This window comes from Erpetoichthys calabaricus, chromosome 15, assembly GCF_900747795.2.
Source record: "Erpetoichthys calabaricus chromosome 15, fErpCal1.3, whole genome shotgun sequence".
NCBI lineage: Eukaryota > Metazoa > Chordata > Cladistia > Polypteriformes > Polypteridae > Erpetoichthys > Erpetoichthys calabaricus.
The window spans coordinates 41,710,556-41,728,399 of NC_041408.2; positions in this window are offsets into that span (position 1 = coordinate 41,710,556).

A 17,844-nucleotide genomic window follows, 5' to 3' on the forward strand; every position below is an offset into this window, starting at 1 on the left:
TGCAGAGCCTTAGCCATTTGAGCTAAAGGAGAATTCCCTTCTCTCTAGTGACCATTTGGGTATTTGATTCTAAGGATGTCATCTTCTACCAGGAAACTCTCTCCATTTCAGCTTTGTTAATCTCCTGTCTCATTAGATTCATCCTTTTCAACCTGAGTAAGTCCCTAACGAGTCCCAAAATTTCATTGGTGAAAATTTGCTTTGGTGGCACCCCTCTCAGTTGTGTGTCCTCACTTGGAACTGCTGAATGTGTACCTTTGTGTAGTGTGGTGTACTGACCATTAGGACTTATGGCTTTTGTGGGAGTCTTCTTTTCACAGCCGGCTTACTCATCATTTAAGCTTTGCTACTCATCTCTCACACTACTCTACCTCCCCACTAGAGCAAATTACTGATAAGTACCTAAATGTCAATTGTGGAAAATTTGCTCAGGCAACATGTTCTGAATTGCAAGACCTTGTTATGATGTGGCAGTTTATTTAATTTTTTTGTTCATTCATTAATAAAACTTCTAAAATTTCCCATTTGGGGTTTTTGAAGACAAAGAATTGAATTCTTACATTAACTAACGGTAATTTATTTTTACCTTTTCCAATGCCACTTTGTTTATGACAGGGCCCAATATACAGTGGTACCTCTGGTCACGACCGTACTTCGTTCCAAAACTCTGGACGTGACCCGTTTGGTCACAACCCGAACGTAATTTCCTCATAAGATTGTATGTAAATACAATTAATCCGTTCCAGGCCGTACAAACTGTATGTAAATATATATATATTTAATAAGCACAAAAATAGTTAATTATACCATAGAATGCACAGTGTAATAGTAACCTAATGTAAAAACAATGAATACTGATAATAATAATAATGAATAATGAATCAATACTGATGCTCTGTGCAAGAGGGGACAGAGCCGTCTATACTTCCTTAGAAAGCTGGCGTCTTTCAACATCTGCAATAAGATGCTGCAGATGTTCTATCAGACGGTTGTGGTGAGTGCCCTCTTCTACGCGGTGGTGTGCTGGGGAGGCAGCATAAAGAAGAGGGACGCCTCACGCCTGGACAAACTGGTGAGGAAGGCAGGCTCTATTGTAGGCACGGAGCTGGACAGTTTGACATCTGTAGCGGAGCGATGGGTGCTGAGCAGGCTCCTGTCAATCATGGAGAATCCACTGCATCCACTGAACAGTATCATCTCCAGACAGAGGAGCAGCTTCAGCTAGAGACTGAGGAGATTGTTTCTCCCCCACACTATGTGACTCTTCAATTCCACCTGGGGGGGGGTAAACGGTAACATTATACAATGTTATTGACTGTTATACCTGCCTCGCACTCTCCACCTTGCACTTTTTAACTTGCACTGTGTTTTTATCACTCTTTAATTAATATTGTTTTAATCAGTATGCTGCTGCTGGAGTATGTGAATTTCCCCTTGGAGATTAATAAAGTATCTATCTATCTATCTATCTATCTATCTATCTATCTATCTATCTATCTATCTATCTATCTATCTATCTATCTATCTATCTATCTATCTATCTATCTATCTATCTATCTATCTATCTATCTATCTATCTATCTATCTATCTATCGAATAACACTGAGACAACCTTGAACAACAGAGAAAACTAACATTGTAAGAGATCGGGGTAGACCCTTATGAACCGCTCGCTGTAAACACTTTTTTTATGAGTTTTAAGCACAGTGAAAAAAAATTAATTACCACTTCTCTTCCAAAACTTTTCAAACCATCCTCTACTGGCTTTAAATTCTTCACCTTTGCCACCCGAAGAAGGATTTTTTTTCAGCAAATCACCATGAATCTTCCTGGCTTTCTCGCATATGATCGCCTCACTTATGCTATCCCCTGCAAGTTGCTTCTCGCTCAACCACACTAGCAACAGTTTTTCCATCTCTTCCAGCACTTGAGGCCTCTGCTTGGTTAACATTGTAACTCTTTTTGCATCATTAGCTGCTTTGTTAGGCCCTGTATACGCAAACAAAAGAAAATCGGAAACAGAGAATGGGAAATCATTGGTGCGTACGAACGAGCATAGGGAAACTGGCCGCCAGTGTTTTTGTTCTCCACCAGAGCGTGTGGTCGTGAACAGATACAAAAAATCGTAACCCAATTTGTACGTAAAACGTTCGTGACCAGATGTTCTACTGTATTGAGTACCTGTGCTGCTGTAGTTAAGGGTGAAGTCACAGGGTTTGCCACCCTTACGCTGACAACACAATGTATTAAAGGTTTCCCTCAAATGTAGTTCAATATCCGAGTTCTCGGACCAAAAACTTTTCTTGCACTTCATTATTATATATTTTTTGATCTATTGATATGACCTTTGCCTTACTTTTTGACTCTGGGTTTTGCTTTGTGTTTTGGGCTTCATTTGTATGTGCTCTCATTCTCCTGGATTTGACCCTTGCTTTTGTTAAGACCTGTCTTCCACTCTGCCTCGTTATTATTTTTGCTATCTACTACAGCAGAAGAGTTCTCACTTGGAACTGCTAAATATGAGCTTGAATCTTCAGGCTCAGAGTGAAGAATACTGCCACCTTAGTCACTTGAACCTTGCTCTCAAGTGACCAGTTGAGCTTCTGACTGTGCAGGTGTCTTCTGTTCATAGTAAGCTTTCTCCATTCCATCCTTGCCACAACATCTAGCATATATTCAGACAGATGGTATGCATAGTGCTCCTGGTGGCGCTTGGGTTTTGAAAGTGAATTTTTGTGTTTAAAGGCCAACAAGGCATCATAGAAATCTGTTGATGTGTAAGCAAACTTCACAAGAAGTGAAGTCCTCTGTAATCTATGTGGATTTGGCAAAGCACTAAGCTCCATTAGCACCATTAATTTTAAAAGGTGGTCTCTGCTACATACTGTAGTTGGCCAAAATATTTGGGCAGTACCCTAATATTTATATGATGTCATGGCACATGATCAAACATTTTCTAACACCATTTAAAAAAATGATGTTAAATTCTCTTGAGGTGTGTGGATTTCATGGAAACTGCCAGCAACTATTAATGTTTTAGGAATACAACTTCTTCACGGGGCCATGCAACACAGAACCCATCTTCCATTAAAAAAGAGAAAGAAAGAGAGAGTTGCACCTGTCAAATGAGAAAGCTCTTTAGATGCCAGGAAGATTTGTTATCTTGTGGCTTTAGATCATTAGGGTTAAACTGTGAATTTAAAATATCTTACTGACCACATGATTCCTGAGATGGAGGTTAAGAGATGAGTCACATACTGCCAGCCATTTTAGTCTGCAGTCAGAGGTGTACTGGAGCAAAGGCTCTGTGGTGAATAATGATGTTATAGCACATCTTTACTCTGACCACATGTTTAAGTGGCAAAAAGAGAAGCTCTGCACTTAGATAACAAGTTTTTAAAAGTAGGCACATTAGGTGTTTGTGTGTGCCTTCATTCAAGCTTAGTGTCATATACAACAGACATGAAATGTCTATACCCTTCGGTGATGCAAAAGATAAAATCAAATCATGTCAAACATTTTTTTTTTACCTTTAACTAATAATATTTGAAAAAAAACAAATGATGTTTAGAAACACAAAAATGCTTTGCTTACATATTTGTGTGCACTCTTCATACACAATTTTAATGAAAAAAGAGAAACACCAATGAAGTGTTGGGGTCCATTGTTGATTGCCGGTGTAATGGTCACATGCCAAAAGAAAAAGGAACAATAAATCAAGGAGCATATGGTCAATAGGAATATTCATCCCCAAAGTGAATGAGTTGCTCTTTGCAAGGTGGCTCCATCTTCGTCAAATGCTGTTTCTAAATTGAATGGTAACTTCATGTTAGAGGGTCAATTTAATAGTAAACAACCTTGGTCGAACAGGAAGTGATATCAGAGGTCCTTCGAGATGTTCTCCTACACTCTAAGGTTAAAAAGGCTAAGGTAGTCCACAACTGTGTCACATCCCAAACTGTAACCAAATTATATACCTTTGTAGTGCCTATAAACATTTCCAGGATGAGTGAGGCTGACAGTGTATTATAACTGTGTTTAGATTTCTAGTCTAGTCTAGTCTAGTTTCACCAATGTTTATGTATTAAATTGGGCAAAAAAGTTGTTTCCAATGAATACGATCGGCTGTGATTTCTTCAGCCTCAGCCCATGACATATCAAGTCATTTCAGATCACCAATGAATATGTCTCGCCAGGATACGCCTGATGGTTTCCATGTCATGGCTGTTCTGCCCCACATGCTGTTAGCTGTCACTGTTATTTGTGCTCCTCACTTGTCTTGTCATTTATTAACACTAGAATCCCTGAAGCCTATGGAAAAACACGTAATTCCGGGCCATCTTAAATTCCTTCTCAGCTCTCCATTAGTGTCTTTTGTTTTGCAAATGTGTAGATCAGCACAAGAATCAAGCAGGCTGCTATCCCATCTCCCCACCGCCAAAGCTCAACTCGGGGAAAAAGTTCTCCAAGCTTAAGGCTCTTCATCTGAGTGTGAGATAGGTCTGGAATTGTATAGGGTAAATAATATACCATTATTTGGAACACATGCATTTCATGTGTGTTCCATGTCTACAACGATCTATTTAAATGTAGGATGACAGGAAATGCGAGAAATGCAAGGAATGTTGAACACACCTAAAACAGAAACTTTTTTCATGTTATAGTACTAATGACAAAATTTTGACATTAAGTGTATACTGTGGGGCAGCACGGTGGCACAGTGGTAGCACTGCTGCCTTGCAGTAAGGAGGCCTGGGTTTACATCCCGGGTCCTCCCTGAGTGGAGTTTGCATGTTCTCCCCGTGTCTGTGTGGGTTTCCTCCGGATGTTCCGGTTTCCTGCCACCGTCCAAAGACATGCAGGTTAGGTGCATTGGCGTTCCTAAATTGTCCCTAGTGTGTGCTTGGTGTGTAGATGTGTGTGTGTCCTACGTTGTGCTGGTGCCCTGCCCAGGATTTATTCCTGCCTTGCACTCTGTGCTGGCTGGGATTGGCTCCAGCAAACCCCCGTGACCCTGTGTTAGGATATAGCAGGTTGGACAATGACTGACTGACTGACTGTATAATGTGTGAAGACTGAAGTTCAAATATCAAACAAACACTTTCACAAAAGGTACAAGTATAACAAAACAAGTGTGCTTTTATTCAAGAATATAACCGAAGAAAAAGAAATCAGTTTAGGGTATGACAGTGACAAGACCGTTTGGGTGGTGCAGCAGTATAAGAGTTCTACATCGGAGAAAGAGAACAGAAGCCTTCCCCGCAAGAAATGTCCACTCACACATAAGATCAACGCATTTGCACCAGGCATAAAGGCGAAAGACAGCACTGTTTGCATGCAGCAAGAGGTTGGGTGCCATCCTGCCAGTGAATCTGCCACACGCATGTCCTTCAACGAAACAGCAGGGCATGCCGAGCTCACCAAGGTATTGTGCAAAGTTTTGTTTGTGATTATGTTTTGTGATGGTCTTTATGTAACAAAAAACATTTATAAGTTACTTATATAAATGCCAGAATGAATGTTAGTAACCTATTTACCTTTATTTATTTACTTATCTTCCTACAGCATAAAGTCACAATTAGAATGCGGAGCTTCCTGTGTTTGATCAACATGGGCATGCTGACAAAGTACATGTTTGATGCCACTCTTTATTCAGGAAAAGATCAATTACGAAAAGTGTGATGGCATCTTCCACCTGCAGCTATAGACACTTCAGTACACGAGTGACTCTTTATACTAGTGTTTAGATCTGACAGCGTATGTGCCCAAAAGAAGAAGTCTGACTGCATTCTCGTACTATTGCTCGCATACTGAAGTGTCAGTCATGGCACTGCCAAATCTAAACACTAGTGTGCTGCATCCAAACGGTGCTATCTTTCGCCTTTACGCCTGGTGCAGCTGCTTTGTTCTTATGGGTGAGTGGACATTTCTTGTGGGGAGGGGTTCTGTTCTCTTTCTCCAGTGTAGAACCCTCATCCTCATCTGAGTTCACCTCTGTTATAGCACATCTGTTTTTGAAAACAGCAGTATCATATTGGGGGGAGAGAATAAAACTGAATAAAAAAAAAAAACGCTAACCTTTACAATTACAATACATTTACAACGGCTGTTACAGACTCATATCAAATGTATGTTTTTATTGTATAATAGTAACAATAAGAAGAGCTCACTATTCAGAATTGTAATTCTGGGAAGCAGCTGGAAACAAACCCACGATCTCTTGATTATGAGTCAGCAGTTCTTACTGCTGCACCACCCAAGCTGTCGAGTCAGTGTCATAGCCTAACCTGATTTCTTTTTCTTTGGTTATCTTCTTGAATAAAAACACACTTGTTTTCTTATATGTGCACCTTTTGTGAAAGTGTTTATTTGAATTTGGAGTTCAGTCTTCACACATTATACACTTCATGTCAAAATTTTGTCATTAGTTCTATAACATGAAAAGTTTCTGTTTTAGGTATGTGTTCAACGTTTCTTGCATTTCTTACATTTCCTGTCATCCTACATTTACATAGATTGTTGTAGTCATGGAACATACATTAAATGCATATGTTCCAAATAACGATATATTATTTACCCTATACAATTTCAGGCACTTGACACCCAGATGAAGAGCCTTGAGCTGGGAGAACTTTTTCTCTGAGCTGAGCTGCAGTTGTGGAGGGATGGGTTAGCAGGCTGCTTACTGCTTCTTCTGATCAACACATTTACAAAACAAAAGACACTAATGGAGAGGTGTGAAGGTATTTAAGGTGGCCCAGGATTACAAATTTTTTTGTACTCTTCCGGGATTCTAGTGTTAACACACCTGTCAGTGACATCCCACTCTCACAGGGGTTTTATACATGTTCATGAAGCTCACGTAAAGCACCTGGGTCCCATAAAAACATTTAAATACAACGCACCCACATAGGCACACCTTTGTCTCTTATTTTGGTCATGTCCAAAACTTATCTTTAAGGTATGTAAACCCTTGGGCCTGGTTAGTTGTGGTGCACAGCAATCTGAACCTCTGTCTACGTGCATCTTTTGTCCCAATCCAAACCTGGAAATCACTTGCCTTGTAAGTGTTATGCACCTGAAAGCTTTATTGTTTAATGTGTATTGTCTGGTATGTACTGCTTTGTAAATCAATACTTATTATTTATTGTCTTTGGTTGTACACCTGTAAATACCTGTGTGTTTCTTTTGTATATATTTCAGTTTACAACGAGGTACGTCCAGTAAAAATCTTCAAGAAAGCTCACCCTTCTAATTTTTATGGGATGTACTGAGATGTTTAAGCTCACTGCATCCACGCTGCACAAACAGCGTGGAGTGGACAGGAAAATTGCCATTTTCAGGAGCTCATTAGCTGCCATTTGAAAGACTTGGCAGGTGAAGCATAGTCGACGGTGAGTGATGATGTTATGAAGACTTTTCAGGCCACTTCGTCAAAGCTTCCCTTTTTGTAACATGATCGAAGTAGCAGATGCCAAGAATCTGTCAAAGGCATTGCTGGTGGAACATGTTGACCATGATGTTTAATCCTGGCCATTGATTTCCAGGTAATGCATGCATATGTTGCTGTGAGTATAACACTGCTGGTATAGAGGAAATTTTTGATATTAATTGCAATGTAGTGGGAAAGTGGCCCCAGCCTACACTCTGGACATCTGATAGTTCATGAGTCGAACAGTATCAGTGTAGAGAAGGGACACAGACAAAAATTGAAGGGTGAAAGGTGCAAGTTTTATTACAAGAGTGTTGTGCAACAAAACCACAGTAATGTCAGAGAGGTTTGTTTCTCAGTCCTTTAGCTCTGACACTCCTTCAAAAAGTAAATAAAAACAAAAAGGACAAAAAAAGTGTATTTACAACCAAACAGTGCACTCCTACAAAAACTACACACACGCACACTCCAAAAATGAAGGTAGTGTTCTTTCTATATCTTGGGGTCAGGAAGCTCTTCCAACAGGAAAAAAGTAAAGTAAAAAAAATGCACAAGAAAAAAAATTAGGGTGTGTGTATATACAAAAAGAAAAAAAGCAATCGCACCAATCCCAAATGAACAACTATCCCAACACCAAATAAGTATATATACCTCCACCAACATTGTCACTTGGAGATATATATATATGTGTGTGTGTGTGTGTGTACAAAAAGAATATTTACAAAACCGTCAAATAACACAACTGCTCCTTCAATAGCTCAGCAGTGCTTAATCCTACCTTGCCTTTAAGTCCACTGACAACCCCTGTCAGCCAGCAACTCCTTAAATATCACCAGCAAGGTTATCCAACCAATCTGCCACCCCTGTCTACCCCACACGCCTATCCAGGTAGATGCTGGCATGTCCAGGCCATGCACGTCTTAAGCAACTTTCTATTTAAAATCAAACCCCTGCCGGTTGCACATGCATAAGCCCCAAGAATGGCCAACGGCTATGCTGAGCTCAAGCACTCCAGTTGCCAACTCACCAATAAGCAAATCTCATTTATTTATAATACAGGATCCCAATCTCTGACTCAATCTTGGTTACAAAACAAAATACACCTTAAACCATCTGCATTGGGTAGGCTGCGAGGACACTGGCGTATAAAACTGAACATGTGCGGAGGAGCCCGTACTGGCCATTATACCAGGTTCAGATGTGTCCAGACTCACCGTGCCCCACAGCACTCACCCGCTAAATGGCCCTGCGTTCCCACGGCAGTGCCTTCAACACAAACGGTAAGCGCCTTTCCTTTACGCTGGCATACTTTTACCCTTATAAATAACAATGTTCGGTTTAATGCTTCTTTAATTTAAATTTGGTAATGCATCGCACATTACCACAGGACCAAATGTGACACATCCTCTTAAAGACAGTAGATGCTTTCCCGATTCAACAGCATACTTTTTCCTCCGTATCTCTGTCCTTGCTAATTATGCTGCCCAAGTAAGTAAACCTGTCAACCTCCTCGAGATAATCTTATTTAATACAATACAATACAGTTTATTTTTGTATAGCCCAAAATCACACAGGAAGTGCCGCAATGGGCTTTAACAGGCCCTGCCTCTTGACAGCCCCCCAGCCTTGACTCTCTAAGAAGACAAGGAAAAACTCCCAAAAAAACCTAGTAGGGAAAAATGGAAGAAACCTTGGGAAAGGCAGTTCAAAGAGAGACCCCTTTCCAGGTAGATTGGGCGTGCAGTGGGTGTCAATAGAAGGGGGCCAATACAATACAATACAGTACAGTACACAGAACAATTTCTCAATATAGTAAGAAATAAAAAAAATATATAAATTTTAGAAGTACAGAGTAGAATTTAACAGTAGATGATATATCCCATAATAAGATTTGTATTTGTATAGAGTCCTATTCAATCTGTATCCTGGTTCAATCCCACCCACTTCCAACTTACATAACTTTTGCCTTTTTGGTGCTAATTTGCATCCCAATCTTAGTGGCTTTGTGGTGCAGGGATGACGTTGATGTCTGCAGGTGCACATGGTCTTTTGCTATCAAAGTGATGTCATCTGCAAAATGCAAATCGACAAGTCAATCTTTTCTATTCCAAACAGTTGACCATAAGTGACCACTGGAGTGGATTGATTCAAGTTCTCTTGAAAATGCTCTACCCATCTTTCTTCTTTCTCTGCTCCTGTAGCCAATACCCTTCCCTATCTATCTTTGATTAGCATGTTCATAGCATTCTTTGTGCCTGTGAGTTAATTGATGATACAATGAAGGGATTTTCTATCGTGTTTGTCTGCTGCTTCCTGTGCCTCTTCACCATCTACTCTTTTTTGCCGCATCTACAACTTCACTTGACCAACCAATCAAGCTCACTGTATCTTTTTGAGGTGGTGGCGATCTCTTTGTTCGTTTTGGCTTGTTCACAGCTCTGCTTTGCCTACTTCCATTGGTCAATCAAGAACCATAAATGATCTTGAATTCATTGTACTTTCAGGCAGCCCCGTCATGGTCTTATCTGCGCATCCCACAATTGTCTCTTTGAGCTGTGTCCAGTTATCCTTGATGCTGTCCAATGCTTCAAACACCTAGAAATTGTTCTATATCTTCAGTGTGAAATTTTTCAACTTCTCCACCGTAAGGAAATTCGGTAGTTGATTGTTCTTAACAGTTCATAGTTTTAATTTGATGGCTGCATTGACAAGGTGATGGTACAATCTAACATCCTTGCCTCGGAAAGTTCAGCAATCGTGCATGGCAGTCCTCTATTTCCTGCTGATACAGATATTATCAATCTCACTTCTTGTTCACCTATCTGGAGATCCCCTCGTCAGCTTGTGAATTCTTTCATGTTAAAAGAACAATCTGCCAATGGAAAAACCATTATACTCACAGAAGCAAATGAGTCAATATGCATTTTTGGCTATCCAAACCACTGCTGCTTGAGTCAATGGTTTTCTCATATCCATTCCAGCTTCCTCCAACTTGGGTATTCCCATCACAATCATTAAGTCGTTATTGGGTGTACAGTGCATCACTTTTTCCACATTTTGTTATGTTACAGCCTTATTCCAAAATGGATTAAATTCATTTTTTTCCTCAGAATTCTACACACAACACCCCATAATGACAACGTGAAAAAAGTTTACTTGAGATTTTTGCAAATTTATTAAAAATAAAAAAAATGAGAAAGCACATGTACATAAGTATTCACGGCCTTTGCCATGAAGCTCAAAATTGAGCTCAGGTGCATCGTGTTTCCCCTGATCATCCTTGAGATGTTTCTGCAACTTAATTGGAGTCCACCTGTGGTAAATTCAGTTGATTGGACATGATTTGGAAAGGCACACACCTGTCTATATAAGGTCCCACAGTTGACAGTTCATATCAGAGCACCAAGCATGAAGTCAAAGGAATTGTCTGTAGACCTCCGAGACAGGATTGTCTCGAGGCACAAATCTGGGGAAGGTTACAGAAAAATTTCTGCTGCTTTGAAGGTCCCAATGAGCACAGTGGCCTCCATCATCCGTAAGTGGAAGAAGTTCGAAACCACCAGGACTCTTCCTAGAGCTGGCCGGCCATCTAAACTGAGTGGTTGGGGGAGAAGGGCCTTAGTCAGGGAGGTGACCAAGAACCCGATGGTCACTCTGTCAGAGCTCCAGAGGTCCTCTGTGGAGAGAGGAGAACCTTCCAGAAGGACAACCATCTCTGCAGCAATCCACCAATCAGGCCTGTATGGTAGAGTGGCCAGACGGAAGCCACTCCTTAGTAAAAGGCACATGGCAGCCCGCATGGAGTTTGCCAAAAGGCACCTGGTCTGATGAGACAAAAGATTGAACTCTTTGGTGTGAATGCCAGGTGTCACATTTGGGGGAAACCTGGCACCATCCCTACAGTGAAGCATGGTGGTGGCAGCATCATGCTGTGGGGATGTTTTTTAGTGGCAGGAACTGGGAGACTATTCAGGATAAAGGGAAAGATGACTGCAGCAATGTACAGAGACATCCTGGATGAAAACCTGCTCCAGAGCACTCTTGACCTCAGACTGGGGCGACGGTTCATCTTTCAGCAGGACAACGACCCTAAGCACACAGCCAAGATATCAATTGAGTGGCTTCAGGACAACTCTGTGAATGTCCTTGAGTGGCCCAGCCAGAGCCCAGACTTGAATCCAATTGAACATCTCTGGAGAGATCTTAAAATGGCTGTGCACCGACGCTTCCCATCCAACCTGATTGAGCTTGAGAGGTGCTGCAAAGAGGAATGGGCGAAACTGGCCAAGGATAAGTGTGCCAAGCTTGTGGCATCATATTCAAAAAGACTGTAATTGCTGCCAAAGGTGCATCGACAAAGTATTGAGCAAATGCTGTGAATACTTATGTACATGTGATTTTTTTTTTATTTTTTATAAATTTGCAAAACCCTCAAGTAAACTTTTTTCACGTTGTCATTATGGGGTGTTGTGTGCAGAATTCTGAGGAAAAAAATGAATTTAATCCATTTTGGAATAAGGCTGTAACATAACAAAATGTGGAAAAAGTGATGCGCTGTGAATACTTTCTGGATGCACTGTATCTTCTATCACATCCTGTAGCTGCTCATAGAAAACATCCTTATATGCCTCGTCAGCATCCTCTGTTGGAGTGTATACCTGGACCACCATCGTCTTTGTATGGGCAGACAGAAATGATTCGATCACTCACTGGTTTCCAAGAGATCAGAGATTTTGATGTGTGTTTGTTGAGTACCACACCAACACCTCTCATATGCTGGTCTTCATGGCCCAAATATAAGAACACTTCACAATCACTGATCATTTTTCCACTTCTGGTCCATCGAACTTCATTAATTCCAAGGATATCCATCCAGTAGCTATCAAATTTGTGCAGATGCTGTCTCTTTTGTGCACACTGGTATAGCATGCGGATGTTCCATATTCCAATTTTAGCTAATAATTTCGCTGTGAACATCAAGCCCCTCATTTGGCGTTGGACCCCATCATTGGTTTGTTCCAACACCATCATATTTTTCAAGGCAGAGGTTATGAGATATTCAACATTGGCTGGTTTTCTTCTCATTGTTTCCTTAAGAGTAAAGTTTTTTGGAAAAGTCGGAGAGGTCGCTACTCCCAGGGAATGAGTTGTTAGCCCCTCGCCTCAACCCTCCTCACTTTCTCATCTGGGCTTGGGACCAGCATTGGCAGGGTTGTGTTTAAATTTAAGACATCAAATTCAAAATCATGTTCAAATTGGGATACAGAACTGGATAAGCAGAGATTCTTAGTTTAGTATAGAATAACAAGTACATTCCATTTATAGCAGCACAGCCTGTCAATCTGTTCAGCAAATGCACAGAAAAAATATTAGCGTGAAATTTGTAGGTTCTCATAGCGCTAGTTTCAAATACACTGCTTGGTTCTACGATATGGAATTTTTGTATTATTTATGTTGCATTTATCACAGTTGACCAGCTTGCATCCCTGGTCCTATTTGTTTGAAGAAGAGCTCATTTTAAATTAATAGATGACATCATCTTTTCTTCTTCCCTTTTCAATTTTAAATACTCCCATCATGTCTCCTTTTACAATTCTTTTTTATGATGAGAAGATGCAGCACCTTCATTGTTACTGATAGTTCTTACCTTCCGAATGTAAAATTAGTCTAATAACTATCTTTGGATTTTCTCTAAATTTATTAAGTCATTCTTGTAAAAATAAGATCAAAGCCCCATTTATTGTTGCAGATCTGGTCTCTCAATGGCTTTGCACATCTTAACTATAGCTTCTATTGACTTGTATTCCACATAGTACTATATAATTCAGCATTCTATTTTAACTGGTTCTGTTTACTGTCAGATTTTGGATGGTAATACATTCATTGTGACTACCATACCTTGTCAACTGTTATATTTCCAATTCCTATCTACCCAACTCCATTTGCAATGGCATCTACTTTTTTTAACTACTGTAATAAAAGCACAAACAATGATAAAGAGTTGGTGACAACACACCAGGTGACCCCATATAATAGAAGAAAAAAAGAAAAAATAAGACAGATGCTAGTGAAATATTAGGATGTCTTTTCAGACACAATTTCAGTACAGAACTGATTCAATATGGCGGTGTTGTTGGTTTTAAATGATCCCAGAAAGAAGAGGCGGGTCCATGAGAATGCAACACAAGTGACATCAGTGGTGGAATGGTTGTCAGTTTTCTGTTCTGCAAAGAGAAGAAGAGAGAAGGTATTAGAAAACAGTGCCACACCCTGGCTGGGTGGGTTATTACCAACACAAGAGCCCTTATTATTTCATTGTTTCCCACCTATTTAACATGACAGCATGCAGCCTCTGACATCCAAGCTTATAAAATCACAAATCCACTCATTTTCCCTCACAACTTATTGTATTTATGATTAAAGATCTCAAGTTACAGTTCAGATCTTTTTAAAGTTTTTTTTCTTTGGTTTTGTTATTTTGATTTGACAATCATTTATTTTGTTTCGCTCTGGTACTTCAGATCTTAATCTGTACCCAGACCAAGGCTATGTCTCCTCATTTTTGTGCATGTCATTTTTGGGTCCTTCCAGTTCAATATTTATCCATGTGTACTTCCTTTCTTAAAAGTGTCCATAAAACCTTATCTCATCAATATCCTTGACCACATTTCTCATCATACACTTACCTATTTCCACATCTTCCATTTACTCTTATCTGAGAAGGGTAGTTAGCTGATAATTCCTTGAGTCGAGTTAGGATAATTTACTCAATAAAGCCTTGAATTTGACCGTTTGCTAGTTTTCAGTCAGGTCCTCATCTGCTCGCTATTTTAGGAATCTATATTTCCTGCTTTCCATGGTAGCTGCTGTTTGCCCAGAATTGGTTGGATCCTCCATATTCACAAAAGGCTCCCAACTGGGGATTAGCCATTGTGCAGAAAAAAGGGTAAATCTGCATTGTGGGCCAGGATAGGCATGTAGAGACATATCAAACAGATGTTAAGGGCATCTATATATATAAACACTAGCTTCTTTGAGGGCACTAGACTGGATGTTTTAAGTTTAATATAACCATATTTTCTGTATTTACATATTAACATGTTACAGATGTTTTTTGAAGATGATATGAGAAAAATAAAATGAACTGAAAATAGTATTTCTGAATCTACCCTCTTACCTTTTTTAATACATCCCCCCTTAACTATTGCTTTAATTCAAAAATATAAAAAAAAGAAAAATACATTGTGGACCTTAACAGTATCAACAATATTTATCTACAGCTGCCAATGCTAATTTGACTTTTACAGTAGCTGTACTATCATGTGCTCATACTCTGTATAACAAACTGTGCTAACTGTGTCACCATTTTTCTGATTGATGTTGAGAGGCTTCCTATGCAATTGTATTTTCATCCCTTTACTCATCCACTAAAGAGTAAAGTTTGTGTAGAATTAATTTACCCTACACCATCCTTATCGAACTTATATATCTTATGTTTTATCCTAGTGCTCTTGTTTAAGACTTTGGCATCTGTTCCAAATTGATCTTTTTGGATTTTAATTTAATATATTTTCTTTTATCAGTTCCATCAAAAAAAACACTGGGAAACTTATTTTGTTATGATAACTGTTTTGTCCTAGTTCACTGAATTTTTACTTAATTTATTTTATTTATTTATTTACAATACATTAAATCCTTCATTAACTTCATTAATTCTCCACCCTGAATTCTAGTTTATTGGGTTTCCTTATTTTTTATTTAAGTACTAAATTCACCCATTACTAAGATTACTCTCCTAGACTAACTTTTGTATTATTATGAAGTTGTTTTTTGCTCGGGACTTACAATTACCTGCCAGTATTACTTTTCCTTCCCTTTTCTTCTAACCCAAAATTTAATATGGTAGCCTGAGTAAATTTCACATTTTGTCTGACTCATCAGAAAAACCATCAAGACACCTTTTCAAATACAGTTCTCTAATGGTAATATGGATGATAAATGCTTACCTCTGAATGCAGAAAAAAATATAAATATACAGTGCATCCGGAAAGTATTCACAGCGCATCACTTTTTCCACATTTTGTTATGTTACAGCCTTATTCCAAAATGGATTAAATTCATTTTTTTCCTCAGAATTCTGCACACAGCACCCCATAATGACAACGTGAAAAAAGTTTACTTGAGGTTTTTGCAAATTTATTAAAAATAAAAAAACTGAGAAATCACATGTACATAAGTATTCACAGCATTTGCTAAATACTTTGTCGATGCACCTTTGGCAGCAATTACAGCCTCAAGTCTTTTTGAATATGATGCCACAAGCTTGGCACACCTATCCTTGGCCAGTTTCACCACTTCCTCTTTACAGCACCTCTCAAGCTCCATCAGGTTGGATGGGAAGCGTCGGTGCACAGCCATTTTAAGATCTCTTCAGAGATGTTCAATCGGATTCAAGTCTGGGCTCTGGCTGGGCCACACAAGGACATTCTCAGAGTTGTCCTGAAGCCACTCCTTTGATATCTTGGCTGTGTGCTTAGGGTCATTGTCCTGCTGAAAGATAAACTGTTGCCCCAGTCTGAGGTCAAGAGCGCTCTGGAGCAGGTTTTCATCTACGATGTCTCTGTACATTGCTGCAGTCATCTGTCCCTTTATCCTGAATAGTCTCCCAGTTCCTGCTGCTGAAAAACATCCCCACAGCATGATGCTACCACCACCATGCTTCACTGTAGGGATGGTGCCAGGTTTCCCCCAAATGTGACGCCTGGCATTCACACCAAAGAGTTCAATCTTTGTCTCATCAGACCAGAGAATTTTCTTTCTCATGGTCTGAGAATCCTTCAGGTGCCTTTTGCCAAACTCCAGGTGGGCTGCCATGTGCCTTTTACTAAGGAGTGGCTTCCGTCTGGCCACTCTACCATACAGGCCTGATTGGTGGATTGCTGCAGAGATGGTTGTCCTTCTGGAAGGTTCTCCTCTCTCCACAGAGGACTTCTGGAGCTCTGACAGAGTGACCATCGGGTTCTTGGTCACCTCCCTGACTAAGGCCCTTCTCCCCCGATTGCTCAGTTTAGATGGCCGGCCAGCTCTAGGAAGAGTCCTGGTGGTTTCGAACTTCTTCCACTTACGGATGATGGAGGCCACTGTGCTCATTGGGACCTTCAAAGCAGCAGAAATTTTTCTGTAACCTTCCCCAGATTTGTGCCTCGAGATAATCCTGTCTCGGAGGTCTACAGACAATTCCTTTGACTTCATGCTTGGTTTGTGCTCTGACATGAAGTATCAACTGTGGGACCTTATATAGACAGGTGTTTGCCTTTCCAAATCATGTCCAACCAACTGAATTTACCACAGGTGGACTCCAATTAAGCTGCAGAAACATCTCAAGGATGATCAGGGGAAACAGGATACACCTGAGCTCAATTTTGAGCTTCATGGCAAAGGCTGTGAATACTTATGTACATGTGCTTTCTCAATTTTTTTATTTTTAATAAATTTGCAAAAATCTCAAGTAAACTTTTTTCACGTTGTCATTATGGGGTGTTGTGTGTAGAATTCAGAGGAAAAAAATTAATTTAATCCATTTTGGAATAAGGCTGTAACATAACAAAATGTGGAAAAAGTGATGCGCTGTGAATACTTTCCGGATGCACTGTATGTTCTTGGAGGAAGTGACAAAGACAACAATAATATTCTGTCACTTTTTAAATCACTTGTTTTAAACATTAGTTATATCCAGAGGTGGGTAGTAACGAGTTACATTTACTCCATTCCATTTACTTGAGTAACTTTTTTAAAAAATTGTACTTCTAAGAGTAGTTTTACTGCACCATACTTTTTAGTTTTACTTGAGTACATTTGTGAAGAAGAAACGCTACTGTTACTCCGCTACATTGGGCAACACTCGAATCGTTACTTTTTTTCCATTATATACGCCATATTTTTGCCAGAGAGAAGTCACCAATGGATCTACTGTATGACTGTTTCACCAATCAGACGTAGCCATGCAGTTACATGACCACACAGAAACTTCCTGCATCTGCAGCCTGTGAGAGACTTTTAGTTATGCGGGGCTCCTGTTCACTAAATGGTCACAGCTTCACTGCAAGAACCTTGAGAGTCGACTCCTGCTGAAGTTTAACCATCACTTCACTGAGTGAAGAACAAGCAGGTTCAGTGCTGTAGCTGGGGGGAAAGGGGGGACATCTGTCCCCGGGTGCAGCATCCAGGGGGCGCCAAATTGATGTTTCCCATTGCATTTTGGCAAACAGGAGAGGGCACGAAATCTTCAGTTGTCCCCGGGTGCTGAAAACCCTAGCTACGCCTCTGAGCAGGTTTTAACCAAACATGCACAGACACAGACATCCCACAGACTTCTTGTACGTGGGCAAGCTGCCTTGTTCTAATGTTATTTT